Source organism: Ambystoma mexicanum, chromosome 4q (genome assembly GCF_040938575.1).
Source record: "Ambystoma mexicanum isolate Mex_15411 chromosome 4q, UKY_AmexF1_1, whole genome shotgun sequence".
Classification (NCBI taxonomy): domain Eukaryota; kingdom Metazoa; phylum Chordata; class Amphibia; order Caudata; family Ambystomatidae; genus Ambystoma; species Ambystoma mexicanum.
The window spans coordinates 910,006,440-910,027,787 of NC_090928.1; positions in this window are offsets into that span (position 1 = coordinate 910,006,440).

Below are 21,348 nucleotides of genomic sequence, written 5' to 3' on the forward strand. Positions count from 1 at the left end.
CCCAAGTGACAGTGAGTTACACAGTGACGCTGGACTCCCATGAGCTGTGTGGGCAGTCTGTAGTCAATAATGTGTATACATTCCTAGTGGATATTGTTGTTGTATTGTACACTGCATGGTGTATTGATATGTGCTTGTGCATCCATGTCTTCCTCCTAATTTGCAGGTTAATTCCTCATGTTTTCACAAGGCCGTCTACTTTGGAGATGGAGTTCATGTTGTAAGCAGTGCACTTACACACTTGCGTGGCAGCAGCACTGTACAGTTGGAAGTGGTCGATGTGCTGGCATAATCAGGTTGTAAGATTACCACTACTTTAACTTAGTACTGTCATGTTTATGCTATGTTTGAGGTTGTGTAGCTGCATTGTATTGTTGGTAAGTATTTGGTCATGTGTGTTGTTAGTTCTACATTACTGGGAGCGTATAGTGTGTGGCCATTTTCCATTAAGGACACTCTACTTTGTGACACTTGTGTCATGTTTTGGGGATTGCTTTGTTTTCTCTCACATAGCATGACATGCCATGGTGTGTTGGGTGGCAGTGCTGGGGAGGGGTTGAGTGACATGGCACTGTTGTCATGTTGTATTTTGCAAGGGGGTAATGAATTTAGTAGCATTGAAGTGTGTCTTTTGATGAAACAGCATTGGTGGTGTTTGTGTAGGTAGGGATGCACACAATGTAACACTTCCAGGTGACCAATCTCAGGCTGGTATGGTTGTGACAGTTGACTGTCCCTTATGTCAACATCATTGATTGTCAGATGGTATGTGCCAGGGCTGTGTACACTCCACAGGGGTGTGATTTTAGGTGAAGTAATTATCCACCACCTGCGTACGGGCTGCCTCACCCCGTGCCCTTTCCCCTCCCATGCGCAGCGGCATGTGGTTGGGGATGTGGGGGCACCACCATGCACATGGGCAGGCCCTGGCGTGTTGCAACATTGTGCAGGACATATGCTGCCACTATGATCCTTCACACTACTGGGTGAACGTATAACAGCTGCCCGCCAGAACGGTCAACGGAGCGAAAGTGTGACTTGAGCACTCCGAATGTGCGCTCCACTATGCCCCGGGTTGCAATTTGTAAGACAGACCCACCAGGGGGGAAAAAAGGAAGTTCATGGGAATAGAACCATAGAATCAATCAATGGAATAAGCTGCCCACTGAGAGGGAGCTGAATATGGGGACAGATCAGGTCAAGGAATCATAGAGATATATTCAATCAATCTTTAATAAACACATATACAATTCCCATACAATTAAAAACAGCTTAAAAACACATAATTGATACTAAACATATCTAGTTAAAGTGCATATTATTTTACTAAACATCCTAGGATGTAAGAAAAAGTGCAATGTGCCTAACTTAGTTCAAAAGTGCATAAATTCCGTAGACAGTGAAGAGCCTCAAATAAACCCCAAATTGTATTTAGCCAGGGGGATATATTATAACTAGTCTCTGTATATATGTAAGAGTTAGTTAGTGAGGCTTAAAGAGTTATGTAGGACACCAAAGTCACGCAGATCAACAATAAACAATATTTTCTGCGAGATGAAAAGGGCTAAGGTACAACCCTTTTCATAGATTAGTTATAATATATCCCCCTGGCTAAATACAATTTGGGGTTTAATTGAGGCTCTTCACTGTCTACGGAATTTATGCACTTTTGAACTAAGTTAGGCACATTGCACTTTTTCTTACATCCTAGGATGTTTAGTAAAATAATATGCACTTTAACTAGATATGTTTAGTATCAATTATGTGTTTTTAATCTGTTTTTAATTGTATGGGAATTGTATATGTGTTTATTAAAGATTGATTGAATATATCTCTATGATTCCTTGACCTGATCTGTCCCCATATTCAGCTCCCTCTCAGTGGGCAGCTTATTCCATTGATTGATTCTATGGTTCTATTCCCATGAACTTCCTTTTTTCCCCCCTGGTGGGTCTGTCTTACTTTGGTTCCCCCATGGGTTCATGGTGGTGGGGACGCCTATTTTTGATTACACGGGTTGCAATTTGGGCTGTGTTGTATCTTACCTCGGGTGGCGCGGTGGGGTTCTGAATTGGTGTCATCATGTGGGTGCTCAGAGGGTAGGCACTGTCCCCTTGGGAGGTGGTGATGGGTATCATTAGTGGGGTTGTGACATTACTCAGTATCTGACATGCATGCATGTGCTGTGGCATTTATACTCACCGAGCAGCCATGTATCGCCATGTCGCACAGCTTCTAGGTCCTGGTTTAGGGTTGACATTCTGTAAATAAAACTGTTGTGGGTGGACTCTCGATAGTTGGCATATACTGAGGTGATGATTCCCTTGGCATCACATACTACCTGGACGTTGATGGAATGCCAGTGCTTGCGGTTTCTATAGATGTGCTCTGATGCCCTGGGGGGACGTAGAGCCACATGGGTGCAATCAATAGCACCTAGGACTTTGGGGAATTGTGCCACCCCCTAGAAATCCTGGACGGCAGCCTGCCTTTCTGCAGGTGTTCTGGGCAGGTATATGTGCCTGCGGACTGATGGGCGTGCAGTCATGATGGCCAAGACCAGGTGTAGGCAGCGTGACTGTGTGGCCTGACACCCCCCCCACTATAGCTCTTGTCCGCTGAAATGATCCAGTGGCCAAGAAGTGCAGTACATTGAGGACCTTCTCCGGGGGGCTGAGTGCTTGGGAGCACAGGGTGGGTGATGTGAGGTCATCCTCCCACTCACTCACCAGGTCGAGTATTATGTGAGGTGGAAACCTGTACCTCCCATACACCTGGTCATCAGGCATCCCAAAAAGGCTGCTTCTGGGTGTGAAAATTCTGGGCCTGACTATCCTCCTCCTCCTCCTGCGGTATCCCACGACCACTGCTGCTAGGAATGGAATATTCATCCTGGCGTCTGAGCTTGTTTGTTGTTTGCCCGCACTTTTATGCTGCGTGGGTCCACGTACACCTGCTTCCTGCTGGCGTACGTGTTTCCGGATTAGCGCGTCTTTTTTGGCGCACGCGTTAGCCCCGTTCGAGTCCATGAATACGTGATTTGAACGTGCGTGTGGGCATTCCGAGCATTTGCCTCCTGTACTTCCCCCGTGACGCCCACATTTTCACGTGTTGTTCCCCATTCCACGTGTCACGCCCTCTGTTCCTCCTACTTTTGTTGTGTGCGCCGCACTATGTGTGATTTCGCTGTGCGCGTAGTGCACGCTGTTTGGAGACGTGTGCGCCAGCGTGCGACACGCAGAATTTTGGCGCACATCCTGGGATTTACACGCGCACAGACTTCCATGAATCGCTGTGCGCGGGTTTTGTGGCGATTTTCGCACTGGCACTGCGATTTGCACGCTTTCGCATGCTTTTGCACGCTTGCGCTGAAATTTTCAGCGCACATTAATTCCATGAATCGCCCTGTAAATATGGTAGGTGGTAACTTACTTTTCTAACTCTAGTCCTGCAAATGTATAGAAAGTGTTTTGTTTTGGGGGCCAAAATCTACGATGCCATTAAGCCAGGATGAACTGAAAAGAAACCAACCTGCAGGCTCCCTCGATAATGTTTTGCTTAGTCAATTCTACACCCAGAATGAAAGTGTGTCGGAACTAAAGGGAACGATGTTGCCTTAACTTTCGTGGAAATCTGTCATCTCCCCTTACTTTATGCGACCAAGAACACCTTACAGGAGCGCAACTTGTATATTTCACCCTTACCACGGACTCAAACCTGAGTCCTGCCGATATCAAGCCAGTGTAACATTGCACTGCGCTATCACTAAACTATTGGTAGGGGTTTATTTATTTCAATATACTGCTTGGGATATAAAACCCATAACTTCCAGTCCCTCTTCATCGTCCCAGTACTTACCTTTGAGTATGTCCATGCTCATTGGAACTCTTTTTTCAAGTTGGCTCCTCTGGCCCTTCCCCTCCAAGGAGGGATAACCTCCCACATACCCAATACACAGCAGTTCTTTTGTTCCTGCCGGAACTGTCGGATCGTCTCAGTGCTGGGCTCTCGAGGAGCAACTGTTGGTGTACCATGCCCGGTGGCTCCTCTATGGATCTTGGTTGCTGGTGTTCCCAGTGGGCCTCCCGGGGGGCCCGACGGCAATGTTTCTAGGTGTCCTCAGGCTGAAAGGTGGTGCCCGTTGCCTTCCTGAGGGTGGTTGTCTTTTACGCGGGGCTCGGGGGTCCAGTGCCCAGCCCAGTGTCTCCTGTGAGTGTGCTCGGGAGGAGGGTGGTTGCGGGCCTCCAAACTCCGCTTTCTGTTTACTGTTTGGGTCTGCCAACCTTTGGGCAGACTGAACCGTTGGATTGCAGTGTCATGGCCCGCTGGCCTGCAGTGCCCGGGCCGCGGGCTCCTGCCTCTAATGCCACCATGTTCTGGCTGGAGGCGCAGCCAGCTTGCCTGCAGTAAGGAGGCCATGGGCTGCCTCCTCTCCTGTCGCCGTGGTCAGGCTGTGTGGTGTCCTCAGATTGGGCTGCACGGCTCTGACGGCTTTTCCCCTGGGGGGTAGGGCTTGTTTGTCCCTGCTCATGAGGTTTCTCACAAGGACTTTAAAGCCCTGTTTTATTGAATTCTGTCTTTCCATGCTGTGGGTCCTGGTGTGTCTGTGTCTGCCTTTGGTTCCACCTCTTCTGGTTCTTCTTCCTCTTCCTCGGACACTGCTGTGTCCTCCCTTTGGTCAGATAATGAGGATGCCTCTGGCAAATACTTGGACCGGAATGAGGTCCAATTGGTGATGGACCAGATTTATGTGTCTATGCGGTGTCAGGAGCCTGCTGTTGTGGATGAAGTTACGCAGGCCTCTCTTCACCAATATAAGCATTCTCTCAAGGTGGGTCTTCCTTTAATCTCTGACATTCGGCACAAGATCCTTTGTGAAGGGGACAGATTGGAACAAATCTCCAGGCCCCGATTTATGGCTAAGTTGTTCTTCCTCCAGAGTGAGGAGTTCCGCCTGCCTCCTGTGGTGGAGGTTGATGACATTCTGGTCAGCCTTGTGGGGTCTTATCTGGCATTGCGGGCCTGCACCTATTGGTGCTATGCCGTGCATACAGTGTTGGCTGGGTTTCGTGTTCTGCGGCAGGCCATGGTGGATGGCACTGACTGTTCCCAGCTCCACCTTTAAGCGACAGAAAAGCTTATGTGGGACCTATTTTACAATGGGGTTTAGGGGAGCACATTGGCCATGGGTGCCACTGTCGCTGGTAGGCGCCATTTGTGTCTGCGGGATTGGAAGTAGGAAGGGACTGAGATGCCTGAGGCTTTGAAGCTTCCCTTAGAGGGTTGTAAATTGCTTGGTGATGCTCTGGATTCTAAGGTTGACTGGGTCTTTAAGGCCGATAAAAATTCAAACAAACTGCGGAAGAAGGTGGCTCCTGCGTCGGCCGGTGGTTTTCATCCTCATCCCGAGTCTATGTTCCTTGCCCCGGTATGGATCAGAGAAAGCTGGATTTCTGGCGTCCCTTCCATCATTCCAGGTCCCCCCCTAAACCTCAGAATCACTGACACCCAATCTTGGCAGGTGGGTGGGCGTTTGTTTCACTTTTATCGGATCTCGGACTGGTTGGACACCCACTCCTGGACTTTGTCCACGGTTCGTCTGGGGTACCGGCTGGATTTTGTAACCCCCCCCCCTCTGGTTTCCAGGTGACTCCTTTGCCCAAAGACCTCTGTCTGCGAGCAACCTTGCATTCTGCTGTCCTGGACCTTCTTCGCAAGTGGGCTGTGGTCCTGGTGCCTTCGGGCCAGATGGGGGCTGGCTTCTATTCCCATGTGTTTCTGGTCCCCAGCCAGGGGGTCTCTCCTTTTGCCTCATCATCAACTTATAGAATCTGAATGGCTTGGTTTGGTCCTGGTGCTTCAAGGTGGAGACCCTCCAGTCTGTCATCCTGGTGGTGATGAGGGGGGAATTGGCTGGTTTCCTTCGACCTACAGGACACCTATTACCATTCCCGATCTACTGGAGTCATCAGTGGTTCCTGTGGTTTGCCATGGGGCTGGATCATTTACTGTTCCATGTTCTGCCCTTCGGATTGAAGTCAGCGCCTTGAGTCTTCACAAAACTGTTAGCTTCCCTGGTGGTGACTTTGCAACTGCCCCCTACTTGGGTGATTGGTTGATACAGGCTGGCTCCTGTCATCGGGTGGTGGCCCTCCTTGATATTGTCTGATGTGCCCTGGTGTGGTGGGGTTTTTTGTTCGATCTCACAAAGTCACACTTGTCTCCCTCACAGACTCTTCAATTAATCAATCTCAGTTCTGCACCAGGGAGGGATGGTTTGGCTCCCACTGGACCAAGGCCTTCTGGCGGAGAGTTCACAGGCTTTGGGCTTTGACTAGGGACCTTTTATGACTCCAGTGATATATGGCTTCCTGTGTCTTTGTGGCCTCCTGGCCCCGGCTGCATTTGAGACCTTTGGTGTGCCACCTACTGTCGCATTGGTGCCAGGTATCCCTCTCCATATCTGGAGAGGAGTGCCCTTGTTCCCAGCCTTGCCAATCATTCTTACAACCAATGGCAATGGACTAGGCTGGAGGTGACTCTCCTAGACTTGACTCATCATGTGAGGTGGTCTCTTCTGGACTTGTGGAGGTCCTCCAATGGGAAGGAATTGGATGCTGTTCGGTGAGCCCTGGGGGTCTTCCGGCCTTCGATCCATGGGAAGGACTTTCTGGTTCTGACAGACAATACTGCTGCCCTGGCTAATATCAACCATCAGGGGCGCAGAGCGTCTTGCTCCTGGGAGGATCTGACTTTGTTCATCGGGACCTGGGTGGAGGCTCACCTGGTCTCCTTGCTGGCGGTCCATATTCAGGGGTGGACAATGTGACTGCAGACAATCTCAGCAGTGTGTTTCTGGTCTCGGGGAGTTAACCCTTTGCCCAAGGTTTTTCTGGAGGTGTGTCAGCAGTTCAGACATTGCTAGATGGACCTCTTTGCCTCCCCCTGCAATACTCAGCTTCCTAGGTTTATTACCTGGACTCCGCCCCAGGGGCCTAGGGGTGGATGCTCTTTCCTTGGCCTTCTTTATGCCTATCCTCCAATTCTCCTGGTTCCGAGGGTCATCAGCAGGATCAGGGTGTCTCCGGCGGTTTTTATCCTGGTGGTCCCTTAATAGCCTTGGCCGGGATCTTTCGCATGTCTTCTGGAGATGAAGTTATGTCCTCCATGGGTGTTGCCCGGTTGTTCATCTCCCTTGAGGGTATGTGGTCCCACCTTCTCCTCTCTCATCCATGGAAACTGAGAGGAGGGGTCTGGAGGCATTAGGGTTTTTGCCAGCTATTGCTGGGACTGTCCCAAGGGTGCATTGGTACTCTATGCTTAAGTCTTACGACCATCATTGAGCCAATTTTCTGTCTTGGTGTTCCCTGAGGGGTGTTCTAGCAGTGGTCTGTGGGCTGCCTGACATTTAGCAGTTTGTCCATGAGGAGGATGAGAAGGGGTTGGCTGTTTCTCCTCTCAAATCACAATGGCCAGCCATTCAGACCTTTTGGTTTCCTGGTCCCCTTTGGCTGGAGGTCAGGGATGCTCTGGTTTCAAGGCTCTTGAAAGGGTGGTGGATTCTGGTCCTGTGTCATGATGCCTACCCCCGGTCATCCAGACCAAGTCCATCAACCCCGGAAGCAGGCATCATGTTAACTGGAGCAAACCCAGCAACCCCTGTTAGGGGCTATCTGGACACAGTCCTGGCACCTATGGCACCAGGCTCATATGGGACATCAGTGCTGGCGCCATAGGCGCCAGGCTCATATGTCAAAACTTACCTGATGCAGACCATGCCGCAAGGGATCTAAGCATCCAAGCCCATGTGAGGCTTGAAGGAACTATTTTATCTTAGGGACTATTTTGTTACTCGGGTGTGGATGTGGAGGAATACTTACCTGGGACTACTTTGAAGGCTATTTAAACCACGCCCGAAGTGCAGCACATGCTTCGCATTATTCTGCATCCAGCACCGTAACGCTCACCATGTCTGCAGTCAGCATCCAGCATCCTGCCACGCCCGCATCGAGTCCAGAGCGCCTAGAAAGAAGGGAAAGAAGAAGAAAGGTAAGAACAAGAACTTTACTGGATTTCTTACCTGATTTCGGATTCAGCGCATCTTCGAAACAGAAACAGACTTCATTTTAAATGCGTCGCATCGCCAGCAGCAGCGCCGCGCCATACTCACCGTTCCTCGCAGCATATCTACGATCTGGTGCTGTCTCCATCACCTGGTTGCCGCATTCCAGCGCCTAATGGGGACAAGAAAGCAACAAGGTGAGCCAAGGGAACAAACAAGGACAATCTCTTACCACCATATGCTTACCTGATTTACCGCAGGAGGTATTATCCACCAGCACGCCAAATCTTCCTACGCTGCACCTGCAAGAAAAGAGAAAACAGCGAGTTAAACCTTGGCATCATTTACCGGACAGATTCTTACCTCAACGCTTTCAGCTGCCACAAGACGATCATCTTTTGGGTCTAAGCTGCAAAAGAAACAAGGAATTGGACAAGAGTGATTAATCGGACATTTTGAACTCATTAGAACTATATACTTACGGCCTTTCGCCCGGAGGTTTGGAGCCAAGATTTGTCCAGAACTCTTCCAATATCCTCAAGCAAGTGAAGTAACTGGCCATCAACGCGCCCCTGCATTCTTCGCAGGATGGAGAGCTCATCATACAAAACTATAAGGTGAGCTTTGTGAAAGGGAATGTCAGAAGTGATAAGTGGGGACACAGTGAGGTGTTAATACTCAAATCCACGGGTGGCTATTTCCATTTCCCCGTCTTTAGGATACTACTTCTACGGGTCAAGCAGACGAAGCTAGGTGGGCCAGTCCAGTCAGTCATCTCTGCACTACGCATCACGTTGGTGGAGACCGTGGCTGTCCAGTTCTGCTCGACACCCCTGTGGGAGCCAGGTGAGCGTAACAGAACGCAAAGCCCTCCTACAAATTCTCACCCGGGTGTCATGGAGACCTCAGAAACTGACCAACTGGCCCAATTATTAGGGGAACTTAGGGCTGAAGTACATGCCGCTCACCAAGAAACTAATACACTCAGGAGAGAGTTGATTGTTTCGAAGGAACACACTGATGATCTTGCTAGACAATTAATGCAAAACCAAGCGGGGCATACACCCCTACCGGGACTCGCGGGGATTCCAAACCCTGTATCTCCAAGCAACCCTGTGCAAGTGATTTTACCAGGCAATATCCCTTTAGCCCCGCCAGAACGCTTTGCGGGGGACCCGAAAAATATTCGCCGTGTTCATGAACCAATGTCGTTTGCACTGTTTATGCAGACCTGGAGCCTTTCCAAACGATCAAGCTGAAGTATCCTTCGTATTATCATATCTCAGCGGCAGTGCAGCGGATTAGTCAATCCCACTAGTCAATCAGGATGACCATATTCCTCGGGATTTTCAGGGTTTTCAAATGAGCATGGAAAGACTATTTGCCCGGCACTCTCAAGGACAGGCCCTGGATAACGAACTTTTGTCCCTACGACAGGGTAACCAAGACCTTCTAACCTACATAGCAACCTTTAATAGGTTGGTGGTGGAAACTGGATGGCCCGAGGAAAAACGGATTACGTTGTTTCATCGAGGACTTCGAGGAGAACTCAAAGATGTTTTGGCTCAAGTTGTGAACCCACCTCAAGACTGTGCTGAATAGAATCGAAAGGCTGATTGAGCCAAGTTCGAGAACCGGGTGTTGGTTCAACCCAACGCTACCCCCAAAGGAACAGATGCCTCAGAACCCATGCAAATCGGAGGAGTTAAAGGACCCTTGACACAGAAAGAAAGAGAAAAAAGGCATCCATGTTGCATCACAGTTGCACACTTGTCAGATACACATACATGCACATGTACACAGTGCAGATACAAGCATTATGAACCACCATCCATGCCACAACCATGCCAATGTACATACACAGAAATTCAAACATGTGTGCTCCCACACCTGCATTTGCCCAGCATGCTTACCAATGCATACACCATCAATGTGTCTCACAACTGAGAGGACTCACATGTGGCAGCCTCACGCCCATGTCCATACACATAGCTACATGGCCCTACATAAACACATGTGCAACCTGACACTACTGGCACACCATGACACGCACAGCGTACTATCAACATGCAAATTCACTTACCGCTCGACTCCAGACGGGTCTGCCTCTCAAGGATCTGGACGTAGAACGCTGGGCATATGCATTCCAGGACCCTCATTTGATTGTTCGACAGCTGGCCCTGGCACCCCTTGGCATCTGCTGCCTTAGCAAGGCACCGGGCCTTGTTGAGGGTCCTGGACCTGAAGTCCTCCCAGCGCTTCTTGACATGATGTAAGTCGCGGACTGCCACCCCCTCCGCGTTGATGGCAGTCACAATGTCCATCCAGATCCTGGTCCTTCCTTCATTGATGGCGCGTGAACTCCCAAAGAGGGCATCAGGACTTGCTCCACCAGGACACCAACATTGGTGGCAGTGAAGCTGGTGGCCCTCTGCCTCTCTGGCTGGGGGTTGCCATTGCTGCCAGATGGTGTTGTGCTGGACATGGCAACCCCAGAGGCAGGAGTGGGTAGGCAACTGGGTCCTGGGGCTGGGCTGTGGAGCGATGGAATCCCAGTCGGGAGTCTTCGGTTCCAGCAGGGGTGGTCACAGCAACTACACCCCTGGCTGACGTGCAGGCAGCAAATGGCAGGGCACGTGGGCAGTAGGCAGTCAGGCAGCAGCAGATGGCAGGTGGGAGTGTGCTCGGGGCTCTGGGGTGCAGTAATTCAGCCTTCTGGGCAGAAGCATGGTCTTCCGTGTGTTTTCGTGTAGCCAGCTTGATACGGAGTGATTTGGCCCATGAAAAAATTGCACGTCAGCGTGTAATTCAAGGAAAGGGCCTTAGCGCATAAGCACGTCAGCACACGCACGCAATTTCATTGGACCAAAGGCCCGTAGCGCTTAAGCGCGTAAGTTACATTACGCGCACCGGCGTTTCCCTCATAGCACGTGATGACAGAGAACACGTGGAAAAACTGCACGTCCGAGTGTCATCGTGTGTAATTGGAGGAAAGCGCCCGCGTACACGCGTATCTGACGTGTACATGTGGGCCGATTTAAAAGCTACATTTGGACGCCATTTCCTTGTACGTGCTTTCGTGGAGAGCGAGTGGGTGAAATCTGTACTTCTTGTCGGTTCACACGTGATTACTTCACAGCGTTTCTAGTTCGTATTCCCTGTTACCTCTGACAGCTCTTTTCTGAATTTTTGTTGGGCCTGTTTCCTCAAACAGAGTTCACTTCTCCTTTTGTCCTGTCTCCTCAGACAGCGTACAATTCTTCTTTTGGCGGGGATGTTGCCAACGTGCACATGCGCGTATTTTTCACATTCTTTTTCCAGGCAGACGGTGAGTTCCGCACGTACTTAGCAACTGTGCTTGCCCCGTGTGTCACGTTCCCTTTCAGAGGTCATTGTAGGCTGCGTGTATTACGCGTACGCTTAGTTTTGTGTTTCTGGGTTCCACAGCATAGTGCGGGTTCATTTTTTCACGCACGTGGTCTACGAGGGGTTTCGTGCACGTTAATTTTTGATTTTGGGCTGCCTTTGCGTTGCGTGACCTGTCATTTTCCCCCAGGGGTCACAGACAGGCTTGTTAGAGCACTAGGGTACGAATTCCATCTAGTATCCTACCCCTTTGACTCCCAATTGCCAGGACAATAGTTTACTGCAACTCCCATATGCATAACAACATCAGTGCCATGGTTGGGAGGCGACCAAGCCTAAGGGAGGCAAAGGTGGCCGACCTTCAAAAAGTGGGCGTGGTGGGTGTGGTAGGGGACGGGGCCGGGATTTACAGGGTGCCCCTATACCCCCATGTGTGGCGAAACAATCAGGGACACCCATGCCCCACCATGGTTGAGTAAAACGTGGCTGACACCATCCCAGCTCAACCCCTGTTGGACCAGCCCATTGTGGCACCTGATCTGGCACAGGATGACTCCCTGGCTGACTTCCAGGTCAGCAAGTCTAGGCCACGTGTGGCGGTGCAAGTTGTTGTCACCAAGCCACGTGGATCTGGGGTAGCTATGTCATCTGCTGACCCAAGTATGCAGGGTGGGGAGGCTGCAGGGGCAGCAGCAGCTCCATCCGCCCCATCTCTGACTCTCCCAGCCAGGACAGTGTCAGTCCAGGTCCATCAAACTGACGGTCCCCCTGCCAACATTACCCTGCAACCAATGCCTGCATCAAGACCTATGGTTATTGTGCATTCCCACACTCCTACTACCCAGGCCACCGGTGATTCTGCCCCTAATGACCAGAGCGGGGTAATCCACTCTGGCTCTGCTCCATCTTTAAAGAAGAGGAAGAAGGGTGCTCCCTCATGACAGGCTGAGACCTCAGACACGGCTACACACTCCGGTACCTCAAGGAAGCCTAGCTTTAATGATCCGGAACTTGATGCACTTGTGGCCTATGTGTCAGCACATAGCCGCGAAATGGTGGTGACTGCAGGGTGCAAGACCACACCTGGTAAATGTAGGGCACACTGGCAGACCATTGCGGACCGCATAAGTGCCCATGGATTTGTGAGGCGCACAGCTGATGATTGCTACAAGCGGTGGAGTGACTTGAAATGCAGAGCAAAGAACAAGCTGGCCTCAAATCATGGCGCTACTCTGGTGACTGGCGGTGGGTCTCCACAAGAGGACAACAAACTCATTGAACATGAGTCTGTTGCTGGGGCCTTCATCACAGAGAAACAGATCCAAGGTGTGGGAGAACTATCTTATTATGATGCATTGTTCGGTGAGTGCCCATGCATGTGTGTGTAATGCATGTGAATGTTGTTTGGGTGACGGGTTCTGATTGAGTGCCAGGTGAGGGTGTGTGTGCCTGAGTGGTATGGGTCACCCATGTGCTTCATCCAAAACATTCAGTGGCCTTGGATTTGGGGGTGACAGTATCCCTTCTGCCTACAGTAGTAATTTAGCGCAACATTACAGCAGTTGCCCTTAAAGTGGCATCTTGCAACAACATTGTTTGTATTTTTCAGTGTTCGTTCAGGCTGACTGTTTCAATTCTCCCACTTTTGCTATGCATTCGTCAGCCCTATTGCCACATTTGTGACATGCTTCTGTCATTGATGAAGCCCACATTGGCCCATATGTGTTACCTTGTTAGGTGAATGATTTGACCATTCAGGCTGATTGAGTATTGGCCTGATCACATAAATGTTTGGGGCCTATTTGAATGTGGAACATGATAGTTGTTTCCTGTCATGTTGAAGTGCACAACCATTTATGTGTACATCGGCCTGAAATCACTGTATTTTTGTACACTGGATGTGTTGCAGTGTGTGGCACATGCCTATTTTGTCACACTATGTAGCATTTTTCATCTCATCATGTCCATATCACATGGATAGCTGACAGTATTCATTCACTGACACATGGATGTACTTGTGGAATGTACCATGGCTATGGTGCATGCCATCTGTGTGATGGCATGTGTCATGTATGTGTATTGGACATGCCACTCACAGGCCAATGTGTGATGGTAGTGCTACCCAGCATGCGGCAAATGTGTTGCTCTTCCATCTTGGTGTCATCAGTGTCTGCCTTTTGCCTCCCCTTCCAACTCAGTGACAGTGCATGCATGGGACGGTTATAGTCATGTGGGACATGTGTAAATCATGTACTGGTTCTGTAGCTTGTCAGGCCTATTTGTGTGCTATGGTGCTAATGCCTGTTTCCATTTTTTGTCTTTCATGTTTTTGCAGGGGATGACGCACTTGATGCTTTTGAGGCTGAGGAGATGTTGCAGACCCAGGAGGGATCTCCGGCACGACCGGGCACCAGTGGGGGATGTGGTGTGGTGGTGGGTGAGAACCCAATCTTGCTGCAGACCATTCTGTCCAGGGGTGTCTCTGGGTGCACCTCCCCAGACCTCTATTCAGGTGCTGATTCGGATGATGAGACCTATGTGCTGTCGCGGGTAAGTGTTTCGGGCAGGGATTCTGTTCTGTCCCACCCACCTGCACCAGGGGTAGAACCCTCTATGGGGATGTCAGTGTTGGTAAGTCTGCCTTTGGTGGTTACGGATGCAGGGTCACACACCACAACATCTGATCCTGTTCCTGGGCCAGCAGATCAGAGGGGGAATGCAGTCCTGCAGCCTCAGGCAGTGCCGGCACAGCAAGGCACAGATCTCCTTCCCCCAAACAGGTGTGGTGCCCGCCGACACGGTGGCAGTACGCCCCCAGGCAATACCACATGGGAACAATCCATATATGGTATGGCAACCAAACAGGCAGCATCAGTTCAGATGATAGCTCAAGCAATGGAGAGGGTGGCCACTTCCATTGTCCCCCCTGAAAGGCAGATGGAGCAACTACAGCAGGCAACAGACTCCATTTGCCAATCACACATGGAGGACATGTTGGCGTCCAACAGGGACAGACGGGCGGCACCGGAGACTCTACGCCAATCGATATCAATAGAGTCCCAGGGCCACAGGGAAGCCCTGAGGGTAGAACTCCATCACCTCAGGGAGACTCTTGTTGACCTTGAGGCTTCCACTAACTTGAGGACAGAACAGCAGCTGGAGCGGCTCACACGTTCGCTCTCATCTGAGATGCAGGCAACTCGGGAGGAGATCCGGGCATCACGTCAGGTGGTGCATGGGGATCTCCGCACTATAATCCTCCAGAATGAGACCTTCCACACCCGCATGCTTGCTGCCATGGAGGAACATACCAGGGCTTTGCGTGGGCTGCCTCCCAATGCACCACCACCTCCTGTGGCAGCAGCAGAGGGTGATGAGAGCGACAGCAGCAGTTCTCCCACGTTGGCATAGCCGTGCAGGCCATGATCCCATGGAGGTGGTTTTTTCCCCAACATCCACACAGGTGGCTGTTGGGGCACACCCTGTCCTTGGACCTCCTGGGTGCCCCTCCCCCCCCGGCCTCCACATGGCCATTTTTGATTTTTGATTTTTGATTTTTGATTTTTTTTTACAGTGTGTTGCCTTGTGTGGCTCCCGTGGGCATCCACTGTATTCCGGCTGGGCACATGCAGGCTTGTCCTGAGTTTGGGTTAGATGCTTGGGTTCGTGAGACACACACCCCTTCTGCTTCCCATTTCCATGGGCTTGCAAAGGGTGTGCCCAAGTGACAGTGACTTACACAGTGACGTTGGACTCCCATGAGCTGTATGGGCAGTCTGTAGTCAATACTGTGTATACATTTCTAGTGGATATTGTTGTTGTATTGTACACTGCATGGCGTATTGATATGTGCTTGTGCATCCATGTCTTCCTCCTAATTTGCAGGTTCATTCCTCATGTCTTCACAAGGCCGTCTACTTTGGAGATGGTTTTCATGTTGTAAGCAGTGCACTTAAACATTTGCGTGGCAGCAGCACTGTACAGTTGGATGTGGTCGATGTGCTGGCATAATCAGGTTGTAAGACTACCACTACTTTAACTTAGTACTGTTATGTTTAAGGTTGTGTAGCTGCATTGTATTGTTGGTAAGTATTTGGTCATGTGTGTTGTTAGTTCTACATTACTGGGAGCATATTATGTGTGGCCAGTTTCCATTAGGGTCACTGTACTTTGTGACACTTGTGTCATGTTTTGGGGATTGCTTTGTTTGCTCTCACATAGCATGACATGCCATGGTGCGTTGGGTGGCGGTGCTGGGGAGGGGTTGGGTGACATGGCACTGTTGTCATGTTGTATTTTGCAAGGAGGTAATGAATTTAGCAGCATAGAAGTGTGTCTTTTGATGAAACAGCATTGGTGGTGTTTGTGTAGGTAGGGATGCACACAATGTAACACTTCGAGGTGACCAATCTCAGGCTGGTATGGTTGTGACAGTTGATTGTCCCTTATGTTAGCATCATTGATTGTCAGATGGTATGTGCCAGGCTGTGTGCACTCCACAGGGGTGTGATTTTAGTTGAAGTAATTAGCCACCAGCTGCGTACGGGCTGCCTCACCCCGTTCCCTTTCCCCTCCTATGCGCAGCGGCCATGCATGTGGTTGGGGATGTGGGGGCACCACCATGCCCACGGGCAGGCCCCGGCGTGTTGCAATGTTGTGCAGGATACATGCTGCCACTATGATACTGCACACTACTGGGGGAGCGTATAACAGCTGCACGCCAGAACGGTCAAGGGAGCATCTCCACTATGCCCCGGGTTGCAATGTGGGCTGTGTTGTATCTTACCTCGGGTGGCGTTGAGGGGTTCCGAATTGGCGTCATCATGTGGGTGCTCAGAGAGTAAGCCCGGCCCCTGGGGAGGTGGTGATGGGTATCATTAGTGGGGTTGTGACATTACTCAGTATCTGACATGCATGCATGTGCTGTGGCATTTATACTCACCGAGCAGCCATGTATCGCCATGTCGCACAGCTTCTAGGTCCCGGTTTAGGGTTGACATTCTGTAAATAAAACTGTCGTGGGTGGACCCTGGATAGTTGGCATATACTGAGGTGATGATTCCCTTGGCATCACATACTACCTGGACGTTGATGGAATGCCAGTGCTTGCGGTTTCTATAGATGTGCTCTGATGCCCTTGGGGGACGTAGAGCCACATGGGTGCAACCAATGGTACCTAGGACTTTGGGGAATTGTGCCACCCTGTAGAAATCCTGGACGCCAGCCTGCCTTTCTGCTGGTGTTCTGGGCAGGTATATGTGCCAGCAGACTGATGGGCGTGCAGTCATGATGGCCAAGACCTGGTGTAGGCAGCGTGACTGCGTGGCCTGTGACACCCCCCCCCACTATAGCATTTGTCCGCTGAAATGATCCAGTGGCCAAGAAGTGCAGTACATTGAGGACCTTCTCCAGGGGGTTGAGTGTTTGGGAGCACAGGGTGGGTGATGTGAGGTCATTCTCCCACTCACTCACCACATCGAGTATTATGTGAGGTGGAAACCTGTAACTCCCATACACCTGGTCATCAGGCATCCCAAAAAGACTGGTTCTGGGTGTGAAAATTCTGGGCCTGACTATCCTTCTCCTCCTCCTGCGGTATCCCACGACCACTGCTGCTAGGAACGGTATATTCATCCTGGCGTCTGAGCTTGTTTGTTGCTTGCACGTACTTCTATGCTGCGCGGGTCCACGTACGCCTGCTTCCTGCTGGCATACGTGTTTCCGGATTAGCGCGTCTTTTTTGGCGCACACGTTAGCCCCGTTCGAGTCCATGAATATGTGTTTTGAACGTGCGTGTGGGTGTTCCACGCATTTGCTTCACGTACTTCCCCCGTGATGCCCACATTTTCACGCGTTGTTCCCCATTCGGCGTGTCACGCCCTCTGTTCCTCCTACTTTTGTTGTGTGCGCCGCGCTATGTGTGATTTCGCTGTGCGCGTAGCGCAGGCTGTTTGGAGACGTGTGCGCCAGCGTCTGCCACGCAGAATTTTGGCGCACATCCTGGGATTTACACGCGCACGGACTTCCATGAATCACTGTGCGCGGGTTTCGCTGCGATTTTCGCACTGGCACTGCGATTCGCACGCTTTCGCATGCACATTAATTCCATGAATCGGCCTGTAAATATGGTAGGTGGTAACTTACTTTTCTAACTCCAGTCCTGCAAATGTATAGAAAGTGTTTTGTTTTGGGGGCCCTAATCTACGACACCATTAAGCCAGGATGAACTGAAAAGAAACCAACCTGCAGGCTCCCTCGAAAATGTTTTACTTAGTCAATCCTATACCCAGAAGTCAAAGTGTGTCGGAACTAAAGGGAACAAAGTTGCCTTAATTTTCGTGGAAATCTGTCATCTCCCCTTACTTTATGCGACCAAGAACACCTTCCAGGAGCGCAACTTGTATATTTCACCCTTACCAGGGACTCAAACCTGAGCCCTGCCGATATCAAGCCAGTGTAACATTGCACTGCGCTATCACTAAGCTACTGGTAGGGGTTTATTTATTTCAATATACTTCTTGGGATATAAAACCCATAACTTCCAGTCCCTCTTCATCGTCCCAGTACTTACCTTTGAGTATGTCCATGCTCACTGGAACTCTTTTTTCAAGTCGGCTCCTCTGGCCCTTCCCCTCCCAGGAGGGATAACCTCCCACATACCCAATACACAGCAGTTCTTTTGTTCCTGCCGGAACTGTCGGATAGTCTCAGTGCTGGGCTCTCGAGGAGCAACTGTTGGTGTACCAATCCCGGTGGCTCCTCTGTGGAGCTTGGTTGGTGGTCTTCCCGGTGGGCCTCCCGTGGGGCCCGATGGCAATGTTTCCAGGTGTCCTCAGGCTGATGGGTGGTGCCCCGTTGCCTTCCTGAGGGTGGTTATCTTTTACGTGGGGATCGGGGGTCCAGTGCCCAGCCCAGTGTCTCCTGTGAGTGTGCTCGGGAGGAGCGTGGTTGCGCGCCTCCAAACTGCACTTTCTGTTTACTGTTTGGGTCTGCCAACCTTTGGGCAGACTGAACCATTGGATTGCAGTGTCATGGCCCGCTGGCCTGCAGTGCGTGGGCCGCGAGCTCCTGCCTCTCATGTCACCATGTTCTGGCTGGAGGCGCAGCCAGCTTGCCTGCAGTGAGGAGGCCATGGGCTGCCTCCTTTCCTGTCACCGTGGTCGGGCTGTGTGGTGTCCTCAGATTGGGCTGCACGGCTCTGACGGCTCTTCCCCTGGGGGGTAGGGCTTGTTGGTTCTTTCCTTTCGGTCCACTGTGGCTGAGGCAATGAGGACACCAGCCGGGGATTTCCCAGGCTTTTTCTGATACTCATTCAGGCACAGGTCACAGGAGTGCGTTGTGTTGTTCTTGGTGTGTGCATGCCGAGCCTGTCTCTTCTTCTTCATCCAGGCTGCCTAAAAAGCAGAAGGTGATTGCCCCTGCTCATGAGGTTTCTCCCAAGGACTTTAAAGCCCTGTTTAATTGAATTCTGTCTTCCCATGCTGCGGGTCCTGGTGTGTCTGTGTCTACCTTTGGTTCCACCTCTTCTGGTTCTTCTTCCTCTTCCTCGGACACTGCTGTGTCCTCCCTTTGGTCAGATAATGAGGATGCCTCTGGCAAATACTTGGACCGGAATGAGGTCCAATTGGTGATGGACCAGATTTATGTGTCTATGCGGTGTCAGGAGCCTGCTTTTGTGGATGAAGTTGCGCAGGCCTCTCTTCGCCAATATAAACATTCTCTCAAGGTGGGTCTTCCTTTAATCTCTGACATTCGGCCAAAGATCCTTTGTGAAGGGGCCAGATTGGAACAGATCTCCATGCTCCGTTTTATGGCTAAGTTGTTCTTCCTCCAGAGTGAGGAGTTCCGTCTGACTCCTGTGGTGGAGGTTGATGACATTCTGGTCAGCCTTGTGGGGTCTTATCTGGCATTGCGGGTCTGCATCTATGGGTGCTATACCGTGCATACAGTGTTGTCTGGGTTTTGTGTTCTGCGGCAGGCCATGGTGGATGGCACTAACTGTTCCCAGCTCCATCTTAAATGCAGCAACAGAAAAGCTTATGTGGGACCTATTTTACAATGGGGTTTAGGGGACCACTTTGGCCATGGGCGCCACTGTCGCTGGTAGGTGCCATTTGTGTCTGCGGGATTGGAAGTCGGAAGGGACCGAGATGCCTGAGGCTTTGAAGCTTCCCTTAGAGGGTTGTAAATTGCTTGGTGATGCTCTGGAGTCCAAGGTTGACTGGGTCTTTAAAGCCGATAAAAATGCAAACAAACTGCGGAAGAAGGTGGCTCATGCGTCGGCTGGTGGTTTTCATCCTCATCCCGAGTCTATGTTCCTTGTCCCCAAATGGATCAGAGAAAGCTGGATTTCTGGTGTCCCTTCCATCATCCCAGTTCCCGCCCCCCTAAGCCTCGGAATTACTGACACCCAGTGTTGACAGGTGGGTGGGAGTTTGTTTCACTTTTATCGGATCTGGGACTGGTTGGCCACCCACTCCTGGACTTTGTCCACGGTTCGTCTGGGGTACTAGCTGGATGTTTTCACCCCCCCTCCGGTTTCCAGGTGACTCCTTTACCCAAAGACTTCTGTCGGTGAGCAACCTTGCATTCTGCTGTCCTGGACCTTCTTCGCAAGTGGGCTGTGGTCCTGGTGCCTTCGGGCCAGATGGGGACTGGCTTCTATTCCCATGTGTTTCTGGTCCCCAGCCAGGGGGTCTTTGCTTTTGCCTCATCATCAACCTATAGAATCTGAATGCCTTGGTTTGGTCCTGGTGCTTCAAGGTGGGGACCCTCCAGTCTGTCATCCTGGTGGTGATGAGTGGGGAATTGGCTGGTTTCCTTCGACCTACAGGACACCTATTACCATTCCCGATCTACTGGAGTCATCAGTGGTTCCTGTGGTTTGCCATGGGGCTGGATCATTTACTGTTCCATGTTCTGCCCTTCGGATTGAAGTCAGCGCCTTGAGTCTTCACAAAACTGTTAGCTTCCCTGGTGGTGACTTTGCAACTGCCCCCTACTTGGGTGATTGGTTGATAGGTTGATACAGGCTGGCTCCTGTCATCGGGTGGTGGCCCTCCTTGATATTGTCTGATGTGCCCTGCTGTGGTGGTTTTGTTTGTTCAATCTCCCAAAGTCACACTTGTCTCCTTCACAGACTCTTCAATTAATCAGTCTCAGTTCTGCACCTGGGAGGGGATGGTTTGGGTTCCACTGGAGCGAGGCCTTCTGGCTGAGAGCTCTAAGTCACAGGCTTTGTGCTTTGACTAGGGACCTTTTATGACTCTATGGATACATGGCTTCCTGTGTCTTTGTGGCCTCCTGGCCCCGGCTGCATTTGAGACCTTTGTTGTGCCACCTTATGTCGCATTGGCGCCAGGTATCCCTCTCCATCTCTGGAGAGGAGTGCCCTTGTTCGCAGCCTTGCCAATCATTCTTACAACCAATGTCAATGGACTGGGCTGGGGGTGACTCTCCTAGACTTGACTCATCAGGTGAGGTGGTCTCTTCTGGACTTGTGGAGGTCCTCCAATTGGAAGGAATTGGATGCTGTTCGGTGAGCCCTGGGGGTCTTCCGGCCTTCGATCCATGGGAAGGACGTTCTGGTTCTGACAGACAATCACTGCTGCCCTGGCTAATATCAACAATCAGGGGCGCACAGCATCTTGCTCCTTGGAGGATCTGACTTTGTTCATCGGGACCTGGGTGGAGGCTCACCTGGTCTTCTTGCTGACGGTCCATATCCAGGGGTGGACAATTTGACTCCGGACCATCTCAGCAGGGTGTTTCTGGTCTCGTGGAGTTAACCCTTTGCCCAAGGTTTTTCTGGAGGTGTGTCAGCAGTTCAGACATTGCTAGATGGACCTCTTTGCCTCCCCCTGCAATACTCACTTTCCTCGGTTTATTACCTGGACTCCAGCCCAGGGGTCTGGGGGTGG